We start from the raw sequence: 18,509 nt of genomic DNA, 5'->3' as shown, positions 1-18,509 counted from the left end.
ACCACTAGGGAACCACATTTTATACCCCGGAACCAGTAGGGAACCACATGTTCCGCGGTATAAAATGTCTTCGAACCACTAAATTGTGGTTCCGAGGCCTAAGTAATGGTTCCAATATGTTTTAAACACCAATGATACATCCATGATGACTTTTAAAACCACTAAAATACTGTAATAATGTACCAAACACTAGTTGGACTCTTGGAACTACAATTTTGAGTCTTGGAACCACTATGTAACCTCTCAAAACTACTAAATTGTGGTTCCAAGGCCTACGTAATAGTTCCAATATGTTCCAAACACTAATATACAGTCATGATCCCTTTCACAACCAATAAAGTAGTATTACAATGTACCAACCACTTGAGAACCATAATTTACAGTCATGGAACCACTATTTAACCTCCGAGGAACCACTAAATTGTGATTCCGAAGCCTAAGTAATGGTTCCAAAAGTCCAAGTATACATATGATGTCCAATCAAGCTTCTTTCTATACACAGAGAGAGAAAGAGATGTCAAGATAAACATGGTAATATCCAAACAAAGAGGCTGGTAGACCATGAAAACATGAAAACATCGCACAAATAATATGAAAACATGAAAACCCAAGAAATCATGAAAACATGAAAACATGAAAAGAATATGTAAACCTTATTCAAGTAGAGGAGAATAGCCATACTTGGAGCTATGTTTATCAATCAAGTAGAAACAAGTAATGGTGTTTTTTTTCCCAAAAGACTATGGCTGCTATTCATGTTGGATGACCTACCAAGGTATCCAACAATGGCTGTTTTTCACGTTGGAAGTTGGTTGGGGAAGAAGAAAGAAAAATAAAATGTAGTAGGTCAAATAGCTTAGGTATTAGAGCTTATGAAGTTGGTGGGAAAAGGCAACGGGTATATTTGTCCTAAAGGCCTATTTTCGTACCCCGAGAGAGCCCCCCCCTCTTTCATAAATTTGAAATGACTACCCTTTTTTCACAATATAATGAAAACTTTGCATTTTTTTTAATAATTTTTCCTTTTTTATATTCGAAGATATACGTATTTTTGTCACTTTTCATGAGATATAAGTAGGGGTATTTCCGTTATCTTTTATGAGATAGGGGTATTCTTGTTTTTTTGTCATGGTGGGGGTATTTTTGTAAAAACCAAACCCTCACCCACTGAGGCCTCTTTTGTTGAAATTGTAATTGTGGAAATAAAGTCTCGATTACAATCGTTGGTCCAGTAATAAATGTGTTTGAGGATATAAGCGTTGCGGTGCATGAAAATAGGTGCTTTAAATGCTCCTTAACAAAACCCAAAAAGAAAATCCAATTATCACTGTCTTTTACTCTCTTGGAATCTTGACTCTGCTTCACAGTCGAAATTCAATGGCTAATAACTATTGAATCGGTTTGGGTCTCTGGGATTTGAAAATACCGATCAGGTTGATCCATTGGAATGAATTATTGTTTTCATTTTCTATTATTTTAATTTGTACTACATTATTGATAATGACACCGTTTTATCTATGAGCGCCGGGAAATGGGCAGTGCAAGGACAATAAAAAAAGAACGTACGGGTTCAACAACCCAGATCATGACCCACAAGGCACAACCCACTCGAGACGGCCTGAATGGTGGCATGTGTATAGGACTAGGAGGGTGGCATCTGGGGCCCACTCTAATGTAAATTACATGGTTTTAAGTGGGCCCCATCTCCCATTGGGATGATAGTGATCCTATATTGATGCCAAACCACACATGAAATTAAATACCTTTGTTTAGAAGAAATAGTAGAAACTAAGTACAAAAGAAGGGAGATTTGCTAGGGACTTTTGCCGAAAGGCATTTCGCGGCTGTCTCTTGCAGGGGAGAACAGTCATAGAGGCCCACTTTTCTGCAGACTTTGTCTTATTCATTTAATAAATCTGATTTGGCTGTTCTCTCATGCAAAAATCAGCCGCAAAATGCCTTTTCCATGTAATTCCCTAGCAAATCCCACAAAATGATGATGTCGAAGTCATTTAAAAGAAACAAAAGTTTTTGTAAGAAGTAAGATATAGTATAACTGTATTCCTTTTATGCAAGGGCCCAGGCTGTTATTTCCACCCATCCCTAACTAATTAATGGTTAATAAAAGCCCCCAACTCTTGAATTTATGCACCACTTCATATTCCCTCCTACTACACACACCAAAGCCTCTCCGGCAATGGAAGGACCGCCCATCATAGAATGTGAAGCTAATAGTTCTTCATCTTCCTCCGTTACTTTGTTGGGTCAAGGCGTCTCACCGGAATCCTTACTGGAATCAGGCCAAAATTCGAAGAGTCCCCGGAGAATCTCCAATAGATTGCCGGAATCGAACGGGAATGAGACCAAGAAGCAGAAAAGGAGCGGTGATGACTGCAAGCATCCGACGTACCGCGGAGTGAGAATGCGTAATTGGGGCAAATGGGTATCAGAAATTCGCGAGCCGAGAAAGAAATCGAGGATTTGGCTTGGGACATTCTCCACGCCCGAAATGGCGGCTCGAGCCCACGATGTAGCCTCGCTCACGATCAAAGGCCAAGCGGCTTACCTCAACTTCCCCGAGCTCGCTCAAGTACTCCCGCGCCCGGTCACAACGTCCCCGAAAGACATCCAAGCCGCCGCCGCCAAAGCCGCCGCCGCCACGTTCGGCGAACTGAGAAGCCGTGAAGCCGAGCCTAGCCAAGAATCCGAGCCGAGCCAAGCCGAGTCGCCAATTTCCCACTCCCCGGCTAGGACATCCGGGTCGGATGACACACGGGCGTCTTCGAATTCCCCGTCCACCAATGATGATGACGACACACTTTTCGACCTGCCGGATCTCTTCATCGACACCGCCGGATTTTACTCCTCTTCTACCGGAGCCAATGCAGGATTCCGCCTAGATGAGACTTGCTTATGGGATTACTACTATAGCCCATATAGCTCAACGTGAACATAATTTTAGTCAGACTTTCAATTTTACCACATTTGGTTTGAAAAAGCACACACCCAACACAGAAAAGTGGAATGGATTTGAATGCAATTGTCAAATTCTTCAGTTGGGATGAGTTTATTGCCATCTGACTCTGTATTTCACTACCCTTTGGGATATATGATATTGCAGTTGTCCATGGATACGAATAAGGAATGTAATACAATCCTGGTTTCTTCAGTGTTTCTTGGCTCTAAAGTGTTATTCTTCTGCTATATTTGGAAAATCCTTCAGTGATTCTTATGATGATCGCATGACAGTTCATCCCCTTTTCCTGAGTATTTTACATGTACTAAATTGCAAAGCTAATCTACCAAATAAAGAAGGATCTATATAGAATATATTATAAATTTGAAGGCTAATCTACCAAATAGAGAAAGATCTATATACAATATTTTTGCCCACATCACCTTTCCCCACCATGATTAATAAAAAAAAAAGGAGGTCTCTTCTGAAGTGGACATTGATACAGACACTCTACATGGAGACAATATCTTTGACAAGTAATTAAAGTCATATTTCTTCTTGGTGAATGTGGAGGATGAACAAATGAGGGGCCATCTCAAGAGTGAGTATAACCTCATTATCACTACATCTTTCATTGGGCTTCTCTCTCCATCATTTTCTACACGTGTCTTAATCCCATTGGTTACTCAGACATTAATGCCATCCAGGCGAAAATCACCTGTAATTGCATACAAACCCAATGATTGAGGTTTGGACTAATTAAGTATGACTAAACCATTTCAATGTAAGTATTTGACTCTACAGAGATATTTAGGGTCTAGGATATAGGGTTTAAGGTGAGGATTAACAGGTGAGGCCACACAAGAGAGTCTTATCTATCCATCGTTTTCTCCAGGTGTCTTAATCCCATTGGTTACTCCGGAATTAATGCCATACAGGCGAAAATAGCTTGTAATTACATTACAAACTCAATGATTGAGGTTTGGACTATGTATAACTAAACCTTTTCAATATCAATATTTGACACATACCCACATATTTAGGGTTTAGTGTTTAAGGTTTTGACTACTTAGCAGCTTTCTTACTGTATGGTGGTTAGGATTAATGTGGAATGATTCCTTTGACGAGTCTGAAAAGTAAAAGAGAGGAATTATGAGGTGAAGATTAGTTTATAGACTAATTATGCTGTACTTTGCAGTTTCTAATAAAATTAGGTACTGATATTGGTACTACCATGTTTTGATAATTGCGCTAAGTCACTTGTCTTTTCTTTTTGAATTGTAATAACATTTGAACAGCTCATTAAATGATAAAAGACGAGAGGAGTTAGTGCAATTATCAAAACATGCAATATCAGGACAACCTATCTTGAATAAAGATATTTTCCAAGTTATAAGTTATCCATTGTTTGTCCTACAAATATTGAGGATAAGATCAACCCTAGAAAAGCACTTCATAGTTCATAAAGAAGAATAAGGACAATTGTAATTCCAATCAAAGTAGAATTCGGCTAACATTATTTTCTGAAGAAAACCTGTTTTCAAGGATTGCAATCATATGCGATAGAATTTAATTTATCCAGGGTTAAACTAAACTGGAGTACAAGGAAACCCAAGAATGGGTCTTATACATGAAAATCTATCCTGCAATCAAACAGAGAAACATGGCTTTTTAACTCAAGAAATGGTATCTGAAAACAACAAGATGATCTTGACCATGGATCATCTCATGGGCTAGTGATAAGGAAACAAATGTACGTACATTGATCTTACTTGACTTTAGACCTAATGGTGCAAAAAGGGTTACTAGAGTCAGCACAAGCAAGGCATCAGATCCTTCTAGAAGGGGAAGGAGACAACCTTCACTTTCTTTTATGTTGGAAAGAACTTCATATGCTTTTGTACCCACCCATACTCTAAGAAACATGTATGCTTTTGATGCATGGTTCCTTTTTTTTTATTGTAATTGCCATTGATAGGGTCCGGACTCAGCACTGAGGGAATCCGGACTCAGCAATCCGGACTCAGCACTGAGGGATCCGAACTCAGCATCCAATTAGCTTCTGGCACGTGGCCCTCACAAGGACCGTTGAAAGGCCAACACCTGTCTCCCCTAGGTGTGGCACCTGGACCAATCAGGGACCTCCACCTGCCCTCCTTAGGCATGAGACCTGGTCCATACAGAGGCCACCACCTGTCTCACCACTACCACCTGTCTTAGACAGGTGGCTCAGAATCACTATAAATAGCCTTCACTTGTTCTAAGGTGAGGGTCCTGAAAATCTGAGAACCAAAACTCAAAAGCTTTTTGCTCTGACATTGCTCTACACTCCTGCTCATACTGACTTGAGTGTCGAAGCACCCGTCCGGAGTATCACTCCGGGTTGGTCCTCTGACCCTTTTTCTTTCTTGTCTGTACTTTGTGCAGCGCAGGACTCAACCAGCTATTCAGCCGTGGCTCGTTAGCCTGGACCACCCAGTCCTACCATAACCTGTTACCGATTTTAGGCCTAACAGATTTGGCGCCATCCGTGGGACCCCGCAACAAAAAGCTGTTCGAAAATCTCACCCAGATAAAAATGGTAGGACAGACCGGCAAGCGAGCACCTCCGACTTCTCGGGCTACCCGGGCTACGGCCCCCCGTGAAGGACGAAGTGAGCGTCTGGCCTCACAAGTGGAGGTCGGGGCGGCCGTGGAGCGGACTTCGCCCCACTCGGACCGTTCAGACCCCACCCCGACCCCGAGGGAGATGAGGGCCCTTTTTCAGGAAATGACCGCTGTAGTTGCGCAGTTCAGGAATGCGGCTCCCGCACTCCAGCAACACCCCGTCGAGGTTTCTCGACCTGTTCAGAGGGGAGAAAGCTCCCGCAGAGAACGCGCGTCTCCACCCCGCGACCAAACTCGTCACTCCACTCGAAGAAACAACCACTCGCGGGACAGGAGCGTGCGTCCTGAGCCTCGTCGACAGCATCACCGGTCACGATCTCCCTCCGTGCAGAAGCGGGGCAGCAAGAGAGACCCTATGCACGGAGAGGGATCGCGGCACCGGCGAAGGAGTCCCCTCAGCCAGTCCGGATCCGCAAGGAGCCCATCAGCCGTAAGAAGTAGACCTGCCCGTCTGGCCGAACAGAGGGATGATCCGATGTTGCTAAGAATCCAGAAGATCGATAACAGAATCGAGGAGCTGGCTAGAGATCATGGCCGCCCTGCTTCAAGGATCTTTAGTAGCAATCCCCCTTTCACAGATCGGGTACTCGGTGCGGCAGTCCCCTTGGGCTTCAAGATGCCGCAGATCCCGCAGTATGATGGGACCACCGACCCCGTGGATCATCTGCAGACCTTCAGGACCACGATGCTTCTCCACGGGGCGTTGGACGGGTTCCTTTGCAGGGCACTCCCCACCACATTAACCGGAGCCGCAAGAGATTGGTACTCACGGCTCAAGCCCAAGTCCGTTGACAATTTCGACGACTTCGGGGACGACTTGGCCCGGCATTTCATGAGCAGCAGAAGGCCTCGAAAGACGACGGCTTCACTGATGGCCCTGAGGCAGGAAGACGGTGAGGCCTTAAAAGCGTTCGTTGGCCGGTTCAACAGGGAGGCCCTTCAGGTACCCAACCTGGATCCCTCCGCGGCAACGAATGCTCTTCTGGCCGGAGCCCGGTCCACCGACTTCCGAAGAGCAGTCGCCCGGCGAAATCCGCAGTCCTTGGCAGATCTGATGACCGGGGCGGAAGAATACATCTCCGTCGAGGAGACTCTCGCTGCCCTGGATTCCGTCAGCAAGAGAAGACCAGAGGAGAAGAACCCCGCCAAGCAGCGTAGGGATGACAGACCTCAGAGGAAGGAGAGCAGTCCGTCCCGGAAGGAAAGGAGTTCCCCCCGGCCTCGAAAGGAGAGTAGCCCCCCGACGAGGGAGCGCTACACGCCCCTCACCGCGTCTAGGGCTCAAATTTTGGCAGCCATCCGGAAAGAAGACTTCATCCGGTGGCCGAAGAAGCAGACGTCGGAGGCAGGCACCCAAGACATGTCCAGGTATTGCCGGTTCCATAAGAGCCACGGCCACGACACCAACGCCTGCATTCATCTCAAGGAGGAAATCGAGCAGCTGATAAGCAGAGGGTACCTCGGGAGGTACTTAAAAAATAACGACAATAGAAGGGAGCGCCAGGACAACCCGAGACCCAGAGACAGAAGTCCTCGAGACGCCCAACCCCTGGGCGACCTCATCCAGGCTCCAGCCCCGGCCGTTCTCCCTCCTCAGGTACCTCAACCTCAACTCCAACCTCATGGTGTCATTGGTACCATTTCAGGAGGGCCGACCGCGGGAGGGACCTCTTCATCGGCCCGCAGAACCTATGCCCGGCAGGTCAACGCCGTCCATGCCTGCAGCAAGAGGGCCGAGCCAGAAAATGAGATATCCTTTTCGGAGGCAGATCTGGACGGTCTGATCCTCCCGCACGATGATGCCCTGGTCGTCACAATGCTAGTGGCGAACTGGGAAATGAAGAAGATCTTGGTCGACAACGGGAGCTCCGCCGACATCCTCTACTACCACGCCTTCGAACAGATGATGATCGGAGCTGACCGTCTGAAGCCGGCCAACTCAGATCTGTTCGGATTCTCGGGAGAAGTTGTCAAGGTCGAAGGGCAGATTGAGCTTCCAGTTCTGATCGGGGAGCCGCCCTGCCAGTCCTTTGCAATGGTGACCTTCCTGGTGGTTAAGGCCAAGTCGGCCTATAACGCCATTCTAGGACGCCCCGGCCAGAACCTCCTCCGAGCGATTCCCTCCGCTTATCACCAGAAGATGAAGTTCATTACGCCAGGAGGCGTAGGTGAAGTCAGAGGGGATCAGCCCCAATCAAGACAATGCTATGCGGCAGCACTGAGAGGGAAGAATGCGTCTGAGTCTCTTCCAATCGAGCTGTACGATCTGAGAGACGAAGCGCAGATCACAGTCAACCAGCCCGCAGAGGACCTCATCTCCATTCAATTGAACATCGATGATGAACAGAGGGTTGTCCAGATCGGCTCTGCCCTGCCAGAGGCCGCGCAGCAGGATCTCGCTCAGTTCCTCAGGGCCAATGCAGATGTCTTTGCCTGGACTCCTTCAGACATGCCCGGCATTGACCCGTCGATTAGCACCCACGAGCTCGGTGTCGATCAGACCTGCAAGCCCGTGAAGCAGAAGCGTAGACACTTTGCACCGGAGAGACGGAGAGCCATCAGAGAAGAGGTGGAGAGGCTTTTGAAGGCCGATTTCATTCGTGAGATCCAGTATCCGGACTGGCTCGCGAATGTGGTAATGGTAAAAAAGTCCAACGGGAAGTGGAGGACCTGTATAGACTTCACAGACCTGAACAAGGCCTGCCCAAAAGACAGCTACCCACTTCCAAAAATAGACCAGCTCATTGACGCTACGGCAGGTCACGAGCTGCTCAGTTTCATGGATGCTTTCTCGGGATACAATCAAATCAGAATGTACGAGTCTGACATCCCGAAGACATCATTCGTTACCGACCAGGGGACGTATTGCTATCGGGTGATGCCTTTCGGATTGAAGAATGCGGGAGCCACTTACCAGCGTCTCGTCAACAAGCTGTTCAGAAATCAGATTGGCCGGAACATGGAGGTCTACGTTGATGATATGCTAGTGAAGAGCAGAAGTGCTTCCAACCACGTCTCCGACCTCGAAGAGGCCTTCCAAGTCTTGAGGGAACACAATATGAAGCTTAATCCGACCAAATGTACATTTGGCGTCGGAGCGGGCAAGTTCCTGGGCTTCATGGTAAGCCAGAGAGGAATAGAGGCGAACCCGGAGAAGATCAAGGCGGTGATGGAGCTGACTCCTCCGAGCACTATCAGAGAAGTACAGCGGCTGACCGGGCTGGTGGCAGCTCTGGGGCGGTTTATCTCAAAATCCGCCGAGAGATGCCTCCCTTTCTTCAATGCGATCAGAGGTATAAAAACCGCGCCCTGGACTCCGGAGTGTCAAGCAGCGTTCGAGGAGCTGAAGCAGTATTTGTCCTCCCCACCCTTGTTGTCCACGCCGGAGCCAGGAGAAGAGCTGATTCTGTACCTCTCAGCGGGACCCTTGGCGGTTGCAGCAGTACTGATCAAAGAAGAATCTAATCAGCAAAAGCCGATCTACTATGTTAGTAAGGTCCTCCATGATGCCGAGACCAGATATCAGAGAGTAGAGAAGCTCGTGTGCGCCCTCATTACGGCGGCCCGGAAGCTAAGGCCGTACTTCCAGGCGCACACAATCAAAGTCCTAACAGGACAGCCCCTCAGACAGATCCTCCACCGGCCAGACACTTCGGGCCGGCTTGTCAAGTGGGCCGTGGAGCTCAGTGAGTTTGATATCAAGTTCCTACCCAGGCCGGCGATCAAAGCTCAGATCCTCGCTGACTTCATAGCCGAGTGCACAGTTCCGGACCCAGACCCCGGGCTAGTAGCAGTTCCATCTCCAGAAGCAGAGCTGGCCGTGCCAGATCCCCGGGTCGTTTCCAGAGCATCACCGCCCCCCGGGCCTGAGACCGTCATCTCGCACCCAGTTTTTGATGAAGAGCCGCTTTGGGAAGTTTACGTGGACGGGTCATCGAACAAGACAGGGTGTGGTGCAGGGCTAGTTCTCACTGGACCAGAGGACTTCGTCCTGAACTATGCCTTGAGGTTCGGTTTCCGTGCGTCCAATAATGAAGCAGAATATGAAGCGCTCATCGCCGGGATGAATCTTGCTGTGCAGACCCGTGCTCAGAGGCTAAAGGCGTACTGCGATTCGCAGCTCGTCGTCTGTCAGATCCAGGGAGTGTATGAAGCCCGTGAAGAACGAATGATCAAGTACCTGGGGAGGGTTCGCAGTCTTGCCGTTCATTTCAAGAGCTTTGAGGTCGTCAGAATCCCCCGAGCAGAGAATGTAAAGGCAGATGTGCTATCAAAGCTCGCAGCCTCAGGTTACACCGCCCTCAGGGAAATTCGCATGGAGTTCCTGAAGAGGTCCAGTATCGACGCCCAGTCCGTCGTGGTGATGCAGATCGACGATGAACCGTGCTGGATGGATGAGATAATCAGGTATCTGCGCAGCGGAGAGCTCCCGGGAGAGAGAAAGGAAGCCCGTAAGGTCATGCAGAGGGCAGCGAGGTTTTCACTGGATGGCGAGACTCTATACAAGAGGTCGTATACCCTCCCGTATCTGAAGTGTCTTCGCCCCAGTGATGCCTTGTTAGCCCTGCAGGAAACCCATGAAGGAATCTGTGGAGAGCACCTCGGGGGCAAGGCCCTGGCCATTAAAATCCTCCTGAGAGGTCTGTACTGGCCTACGCTGAGGAAGGACGCGCTGAGCCTTGTGAAAAAGTGTGAGAAGTGCCAGAAGTTCTCTCCAGCCGTCCACCAGCCACCCGTTCCGATGGCCCCGATCATCAGTCCTCTTCCCTTCGCAGTATGGGGGATGGATATTCTGGGCCCCTTTCCGCCGGCCTCAGGAGGCCGTGAGTTCGTCGTTGTTGCCATTGATTATTTCACCAAGTGGGTGGAAGCAGAGCCTCTGGCCAAGATCACAGAGCAGAATGTACAGAACTTCTTCTGGAAATCGGTGGTGTGCAGGTTCGGGATCCCCCGGGTCCTCATAACGGACAATGGCAAGCAGTTCGACTCGAGGAATTTCCGAAAGTTTTGTTCTGACCTGCACATAGAGCAAAGATTCACATCTGTGGCACATCCTCAGACGAATGGGCAAACAGAGGTGACGAACAGGACCCTCTTGCAGGGGATAAAGAAGAGACTGGATGGCAAGGCCGGGCGTTGGGCAGACGAACTGTATCATGTGCTCTGGGCGTATCGGACTACTCCGCGTACGGCCACAGGCGAGTCGCCTTTTAATCTCTCCTTCGGAACAGAAGCAGTGATCCCGGTTGACATCGGCGTCCCCTCCCCAAGGATCGTCCATTTCAGTGAGCAGCTCAACGGGGACGGACTCCGTGCCAACCTTGACTTGCTTGAAGAAGTCCGTGAGGAATCTCAGATCAGGTCGGCGGCCTATAAGCAGAAAGTATCCAGATATCATGACGTCAAGATCCGACCAAGAGAATTCCGCGCTGGCCACCTAGTCCTGAGGAAAGCCTCCGTTTCCCAGCCAAGAAGCGTGGGCAAGCTCTCTCCGACCTGGGAAGGACCATACCGAGTCAAGGAAGTCATCCGCCCAGGAAGCTATCGGTTAGAGTCCCTCGACGAACAGATGCTGCCACATGCTTGGAATTCTAGAAATCTTCGGATCTACTATCAGTAATTTTGTTTGCCTTCATAGGCTTGTAAAGAACTGCTGTAATCATCCACATTCTGCAATGAATAAAATAAGTTTCCCAAATAATTGTCTCTCTTTGAGTAACTCATTTAGCCATCAGTATATAGCAGCAGTGGTGCACTCCGGCTCATCCTAGTGGCTTGGAGACCAGTTCCAGCCAGGACGCCCGCAGTGGAAACCACCTTCAAATATTTCCTAAGTGTTTGAGCACCAAGCTTCCAGCTCGGCTCTCGCAGACTTAGGACGAGCAGCAGTGGTGCACTCCGGCTCATCCTAGTGGCTTGGAGATCAGTTCCAGCCAGGACGCCCGCAGTGGAAACCACCTTCAAATATTTCCTAAGTGTTTGAGCACCAAGCTTCCAGCTCGGCTCTCGCAGACTTAGGACGAGCAGCAGTGGTGCACTCCGGCTCATCCTAGTGGCTTGGAGATCAGTTCCAGCCAGGACGCCCGCAGTGGAAACCACCTTCAAATATTTCCTAAGTGTTTGAGCACCAAGCTTCCAGCTCGGCTCTCGCAGACTTAGGACGAGCAGCAGTGGTGCACTCCGGCTCATCCTAGTGGCTTGGAGATCAGTTCCAGCCAGGACGCCCGCAGTGGAAACCACCTTCAAATATTTCCTAAGTGTTTGAGCACCAAGCTTCCAGCTCGGCTCTCGCAGACTTAGGACGAGCAGCAGTGGTGCACTCCGGCTCATCCTAGTGGCTTGGAGATCAGTTCCAGCCAGGACGCCCGCAGTGGAAACCACCTTCAAATATTTCCTAAGTGTTTGAGCACCAAGCTTCCAGCTCGGCTCTCGCAGACTTAGGACGAGCAGCAGTGGTGCACTCCGGCTCATCCTAGTGGCTTGGAGATCAGTTCCAGCCAGGACGCCCGCAGTGGAAACCACCTTCAAATATTTCCTAAGTGTTTGAGCACCAAGCTTCCAGCTCGGCTCTCGCAGACTTAGGACGAGCAGCAGTGGTGCACTCCGGCTCATCCTAGTGGCTTGGAGACCAGTTCCAGCCAGGACGCCCGCAGTGGAAACCACCTTCAAATATTTCCTAAGTGTTTGAGCACCAAGCTTCCAGCTCGGCTCTCGCAGACTTAGGACGAGCAGCAGTGGTGCACTCCGGCTCATCCTAGTGGCTTGGAGATCAGTTCCAGCCAGGACGCCCGCAGTGGAAACCACCTTCAAATATTTCCTAAGTGTTTGAGCACCAAGCTTCCAGCTCGGCTCTCGCAGACTTAGGACGAGCAGCAGTGGTGCACTCCGGCTCATCCTAGTGGCTTGGAGACCAGTTCCAGCCAGGACGCCCGCAGTGGAAACCACCTTCAAATATTTCCTAAGTGTTTGAGCACCAAGCTTCCAGCTCGGCTCTCGCAGACTTAGGACGAGCAGCAGTGGTGCACTCCGGCTCATCCTAGTGGCTTGGAGATCAGTTCCAGCCAGGACGCCCGCAGTGGAAACCACCTTCAAATATTTCCTAAGTGTTTGAGCACCAAGCTTCCAGCTCGGCTCTCGCAGACTTAGGACGAGCAGCAGTGGTGCACTCCGGCTCATCCTAGTGGCTTGGAGATCAGTTCCAGCCAGGACGCCCGCAGTGGAAACCACCTTCAAATATTTCCTAAGTGTTTGAGCACCAAGCTTCCAGCTCGGCTCTCGCAGACTTAGGACGAGCAGCAGTGGTGCACTCCGGCTCGTCCTAGTGGCTTGGAGATCAGTTCCAGCCAAGATGCCCTTGGTGGAAACCAACTTCAAATATTCCCAGCACGGTTCTCGATGAAGCACAGAAATAATACGCGTACAAAAAAATAAGGATGCTGTACAGACAGTTTAACAAAAAATGTATTTGTATTCAGTATTCATATTTGCATTACAAAATTGCTCTCTTCGCCGAGCTGGCTTACAAAGAATAGGCGTTACCAACTGTGCAAACAAAAAAGAAAGAAGGCTGCTGCTCAGGCCTCCTCGTCGGCCACCACCTCGGTGACGACCCCTTCGGGAGTGAGGGCTGCGAGCTCGCCACCCTCCGCCGCCGCCGAGGCGACGGCGGCCACAGTCACCCCCGCATCCACCTCAATAGGCCGGGAGGAGTCCGGTTCGTCTTCCTCCTCATCTTCCTCGTCCTCTGGAGGTGCATACGGGACGGTTAGTGCGTCCAAGGAGATGCCGGGGTGAATCCTCTTCACCTGCTCGGAGCAGAGAAGGAAACCCGCCCTGTAGGCCTGGAGGCCTAAGTCGAAGTGCTGGGCATCCTTCCTCTCCTCAGTTTCCTTCACGGCCGCCTCCACGGCCGCCTTTTCCTTCCTTCCGGCCCTCTCAGCCGCACTCAGGAGATCCTGCACGGCCTGGTTTTTGACCCTCTGCAGCTCGTCCTGTAAGCTGTTGAGCTCGGCCTCTTTGATCTGGACGGCTTCATTCAGCTCGCCGTTCTCCTTCTGGACCTGGGCCTTTTCAGACTCGATCCTTGTGATCGTCTCAGAGAAGAGATATCGCTTCTTGGCCATATCCCTTGAGTACACCTGGAGTTGATAGAGGGCGGAGCTGATTGCCGCTTCGCAGGTCTCCGGCACCTCTTTTTCGACCGCTAGCCGGTCGCGGGCGAGGACACCCTTGTACATCAACTCTGCGGCCACCCGGGTATCCCCCAGGCCGGTGTCCGTTTTCTGCACGGCCCAGTTCGGGCGGAAGACGTTGTCGCCTCCAACCGTTGCCGTAGCCGGCATACCCAGTACTGCCCCGCCGTGCTTTGACCCCGTCGCCGCTCCGGACTTGGAGCTCTGACCCGTGGTGTCTGCCCGGCTAGATAGGGCAAGCTTATGCGTCGCCCGGCTGCTTTTAAGAGGCTTAGCCAGCGCGACCATCGGCGGGGTCGACTCCGGCACCTTCCTCTTCTTGCCCTTTGGTTGGGGCTGCTCCTGCGCTGGAGACGCGCCCGAAGACTGCTTGATTCTGTCCAAAAGGGACATCTGCTTCACCATTTCTGCAAAAGAGAACGGAGCGCAGTCAGCAATATGAAAGTTAAAAAATACTTCAGAAAAGTAAATGCTATCCTATAGTGTCTACGTACGTGCCGGCGTCGCACGGCTGACCCCGAGTGCGACCAGCTCGGCCTCCTCTTCGAACTCTGAGCAGTGAACTGGACCTCGCTTGAGCTCTTCTTTGATCAGAGCGAAGGTCATATGGTCATAGTCTTCGAGAGCTGGTTTTTTACTAAGGCGGCGAGTGTCTGGCGTTCTCCATTGTAATGAGAACGGCCACTGCGAGCCCGGCGCGGTGTCCTTTACATAGAAGAACCTGTTCTTCCATGTGTGAATGGAAGAAGGTATCCCAGTGATCATTTTCATTTCGGGTCTCTGGCTAATGTAGATCCAGCCGCCGTCCTTATGCCTCTTCAGGTGCGCACACATCCTGAAGACGGGCACGGTGGGGTTCCTACGGAGCCGGACTTCAAGAAGGTACAAGAAGCCGATCAGTGTCCTCCAAGAGTTCGGGACGACCTGTGTAACTGCCAGCCCGTAGTAATTCAGTGCATCCGCAAAGAAGGGGTGGAAGGGGAGCCTAAGCCCGGCCCGGAAGGCCTCCTCATACACGCAGAGGTCTGCGCTATCGTTGCTGGCCCGATCCCCTTCGACAGCCGCCCTCAGAATGTACCGGCCAGGAATACAGTATTTGTCCCTGACGATCTGAAGCCTGTTCGGCCACAGATGGTTCACCTCGTATAGGGCCCCGATGTTATACTGCGGGTTGGCTTCCATCTGTGCCTCCGCTATCACCTCGACTGGCATGCGCGACGATTGAGGGACTGCCGCTTCGACGTCCTCATCATCGTCGCTGGTTTCTACCCGGTCCGGTCCGTCCCCACAGGCCGGGATTGTGTCTAAGTCCACACTCATTTCCTCACCGCTCTCCTCGTCTATTATGATCACTAGCTCTTCGCCCTCAACACCGGCCTCCACTATAGGTGAGGCCGGAACCGCTCTCTCTGATGCCTCGGACCCCGATGCGGTACTGGTCGAACCGGACTCCCTTGAACTGGAGTCCGTCTCCGAACTAGTGCTAGACATAAAAAGCAAAAAAAAGAAAGAAAGGCTAAAAGCTAAAAAAGATTACCGAACTGGAGTGTTGGACGAGGACCTCCGGGCTCACTGATCCGAAGCGGGCAGAAAACTTGAGCAGCCGAACAGAAGAGGAGGAGAGTAAAAGATGAAAAGTAAGAAATGAAGAGTAAACTCCTGTATTTATAGAGAAGCTGGGAAGAGCGGGAAAAATCCCGCCCATTTCCGCCAGCCGGAGTGCGCCACGTCGCCTTCCGCATTAAATGCGCCGCTCGCATTAAATGCGCCGCTCGCATTAAATGCGCCGCCTGCATTAAATACAAGGCACAGGTCCCAAAGCGCCAGAAGACAAAAGACCTGTCCGGCTGTCCGGACAGGAAATGGGGCATTCGAAAGACAAAGACCTGTCCGGCTGTCCGGACTGGATATGGCGCGTTCGCTAGACGACAAAAGCGCTAGACGACAAAAGACCTGTCCGGCTGTCCGGACAGGATATGGCGCAAGCGCTAGAAGACAAAAGACCTGTCCGGTTGTCCGGACAGGATATGGCGCATTCGCTAGAAGACAAAAGACCTGTCCGGTTGTCCGGACAGGATATGGCGCATTCGCTAGAAGACAAAAGACCTGTCCGGTTGTCCGGACAGGATATGGCGCATTCGCTAGAAGACAAAAGACCCGTCCGGCTGTCCGGACTGGATATGGCGCGTTCGCTAGACGACAAAAGCGCTAGACGACAAAAGACCTGTCCGGCTGTCCGGACTGGATATGGCGCGTTCGCTAGACGACAAAAGCGCTAAACGACAAAAGACATGTCCGGCTGTCCGGACAGGATGATTCAAGACGACAAAAGACCTGTCCGGCTGTCCGGACAGGATGATTCAAGACGACAAAAGACCTGTCCGGCTGTCCGGACAGGATAATTCAAAAGACAAGAGACCTGTCCGGTTGTCCGGACAGGATATGGCGCGTTCGCTAGGCGACAAAAGCTCTAGGCGACAAAAGACCTGTCCGGCTGTCCGGACAGAATATGGCGCGTTCGCTAGACGACAAAAGCGCTAGACGACAAAAAGTTTCACCAGCAAAGACCTGCCCGGCTGGCCGTTCACAGCCTTAGCCGAGCAGGACCCCATGACTTCCTGAACCAAGGACGTTCAGGACCCCTGGCCGCCCAGGCCCCTGGTCAAAAATTCAGCCATGCTGGATAGTCAAATGCCTTCTGCCCGGCCGTACCCCTACAGGCTAAACGCCAAGGCCAGGCCAGGGCGCCAGGAATCTCCTGTCCAGCCACTGTTTCTCTTAGCTGAGTCTGAGCCCGGCCTCAGCTGCCTGGAGGTTTTAAGGCCGGCCCAACGCTGTCTTTACCTTCTCTTTGCTTCTTCTAGCCACTTTCGTGGCTTGAAGAACCAGGGGGCAACTGATAGGGTCCGGACTCAGCACTGAGGGAATCCGGACTCAGCAATCCGGACTCAGCACTGAGGGATCCGAACTCAGCATCCAATTAGCTTCTGGCACGTGGCCCTCACAAGGACCGTTGAAAGGCCAACACCTGTCTCCCCTAGGTGTGGCACCTGGACCAATCAGGGACCTCCACCTGCCCTCCTTAGGCATGAGACCTGGTCCATACAGAGGCCACCACCTGTCTCACCACTACCACCTGTCTTAGACAGGTGGCTCAGAATCACTATAAATAGCCTTCACTTGTTCTAAGGTGAGGGTCCTGAAAATCTGAGAACCAAAACTCAAAAGCTTTTTGCTCTGACATTGCTCTACACTCCTGCTCATACTGACTTGAGTGTCGAAGCACCCGTCCGGAGTATCACTCCGGGTTGGTCCTCTGACCCTTTTTCTTTCTTGTCTGTACTTTGTGCAGCGCAGGACTCAACCAGCTATTCAGCCGTGGCTCGTTAGCCTGGACCACCCAGTCCTACCATAACCTGTTACCGATTTTAGGCCTAACAGCCATTGAGACCCAAACAAAGATTGAAGCTTCATGTGGACAAGAAGAAAAATAGCAAATCCCTAATTTGCATTTAAGAATCCAAGAAATGAAATTTAGAGGAAAGGATAATGTCATTTATAGAACTTGTCTTTATAAGGACATCGATCATGGAGATCTTGAGGTCGTACATTTAGTCCATATTTGGAAACCATGAAAAAATTATTCCATGGAATATTCGTGGGCTCGCTCAACTATGTGAGAGGGGCTGAGAAGGAAGGATAGGTAGAGAATTGAGTGAGTGGGATTAGACGTTGTATAAAAAATCTCTAAAAACTAGTGAAAAGAAAATACCTATTTAGAATTAGTTTTTTGCTATCCTAGTTTTTAGGACCTTTTCATGCTCCCATCACTATCACCCTCTCAAGTCTGTCAATCTCCAGCTCATCTCTCACAACTTACCCCGGAAATATTCCATAGAATATTTTTCATGGTACCTAAACATGGCCAGTGTTACAGTGTATCTTTGACTACACTGGAAAAAAAATCCTAAAACAAGGTTTATGCAAAACTCATAATTTTTGAGGTTTGATAACTCATTCAGGTCTGTAGCCAAAATTAAGAAAGTAAACATTTTCTTTTGCCTAACAATGACTGGTTGTCATTCACTATTCACTATTCACATGACCGTCCTTGTGGGCTGTGAATTTTCCAAATATAAGTCTTTTTTAACTGTTTGAATTTCCTCTAGAATGAAGAAGAAAGTGAAAGTAAAGAAATAGGAATCTATATTCCTTTCCTACTGCTTCTACATTATGGTATGTACATCCAAAGGGTAAGTTAAAGTTGATTAAAGTAAAATTTTATAAATCATTTGAGAAAATGTGACAACTATTACTTGTCTTATCTGCCACAGCTTGAGTGGAGCCATCTTAATTTGACTAGGAATGGGACTCTTTTGTAGGTTTTCTTATTTGGGGGAAACAAAGACTAAAGAGAGCAGGACATGAGCTTTTGTCTTGTCCATCCAAGTTGGAGAGAGAGAGAGAGAGTGAGTGTGTGTGTGTAAGTTATTGTTTCACCTTTATGTGAAAGAGAAAGAACAAAGTATGAAAGCATCCAACGGGAGAAGTTTCAAGTAAATTGAGAGCTGCCAATACCAAAAAGAGGGCGTGTCCTAATATGAGCTCATAAAACGGAGCTCATTTTTTTGAACTAGAATTGAATTATTTACTCACTTGTTATGGTAATGAATTTCAGAGAAATTATTCGTTAA

General features: G+C 49.7%; 1 pseudogene; it reads left to right on the top strand.

The window, feature by feature from the left end:
* The first annotated feature begins 2,094 nt into the window (after nucleotides 1-2,094).
* LOC143886759 (ethylene-responsive transcription factor ERF034 pseudogene) lies at nucleotides 2,095-3,236 on the top strand (annotated as a pseudogene).
* Nucleotides 3,237-18,509: the final 15,273 nt, after the last annotated feature.

This window comes from Tasmannia lanceolata, unplaced genomic scaffold (genome assembly GCF_043159265.1).
Source record: "Tasmannia lanceolata isolate RefF3 unplaced genomic scaffold, GAP_Taslan_0.1 ptg000002l, whole genome shotgun sequence".
NCBI classification, from domain to species: domain Eukaryota; kingdom Viridiplantae; phylum Streptophyta; class Magnoliopsida; order Canellales; family Winteraceae; genus Tasmannia; species Tasmannia lanceolata.
The sequence above is the reverse complement of the archived record's forward strand: the minus strand, read 5'-3'. Positions and strand labels throughout refer to the sequence as shown.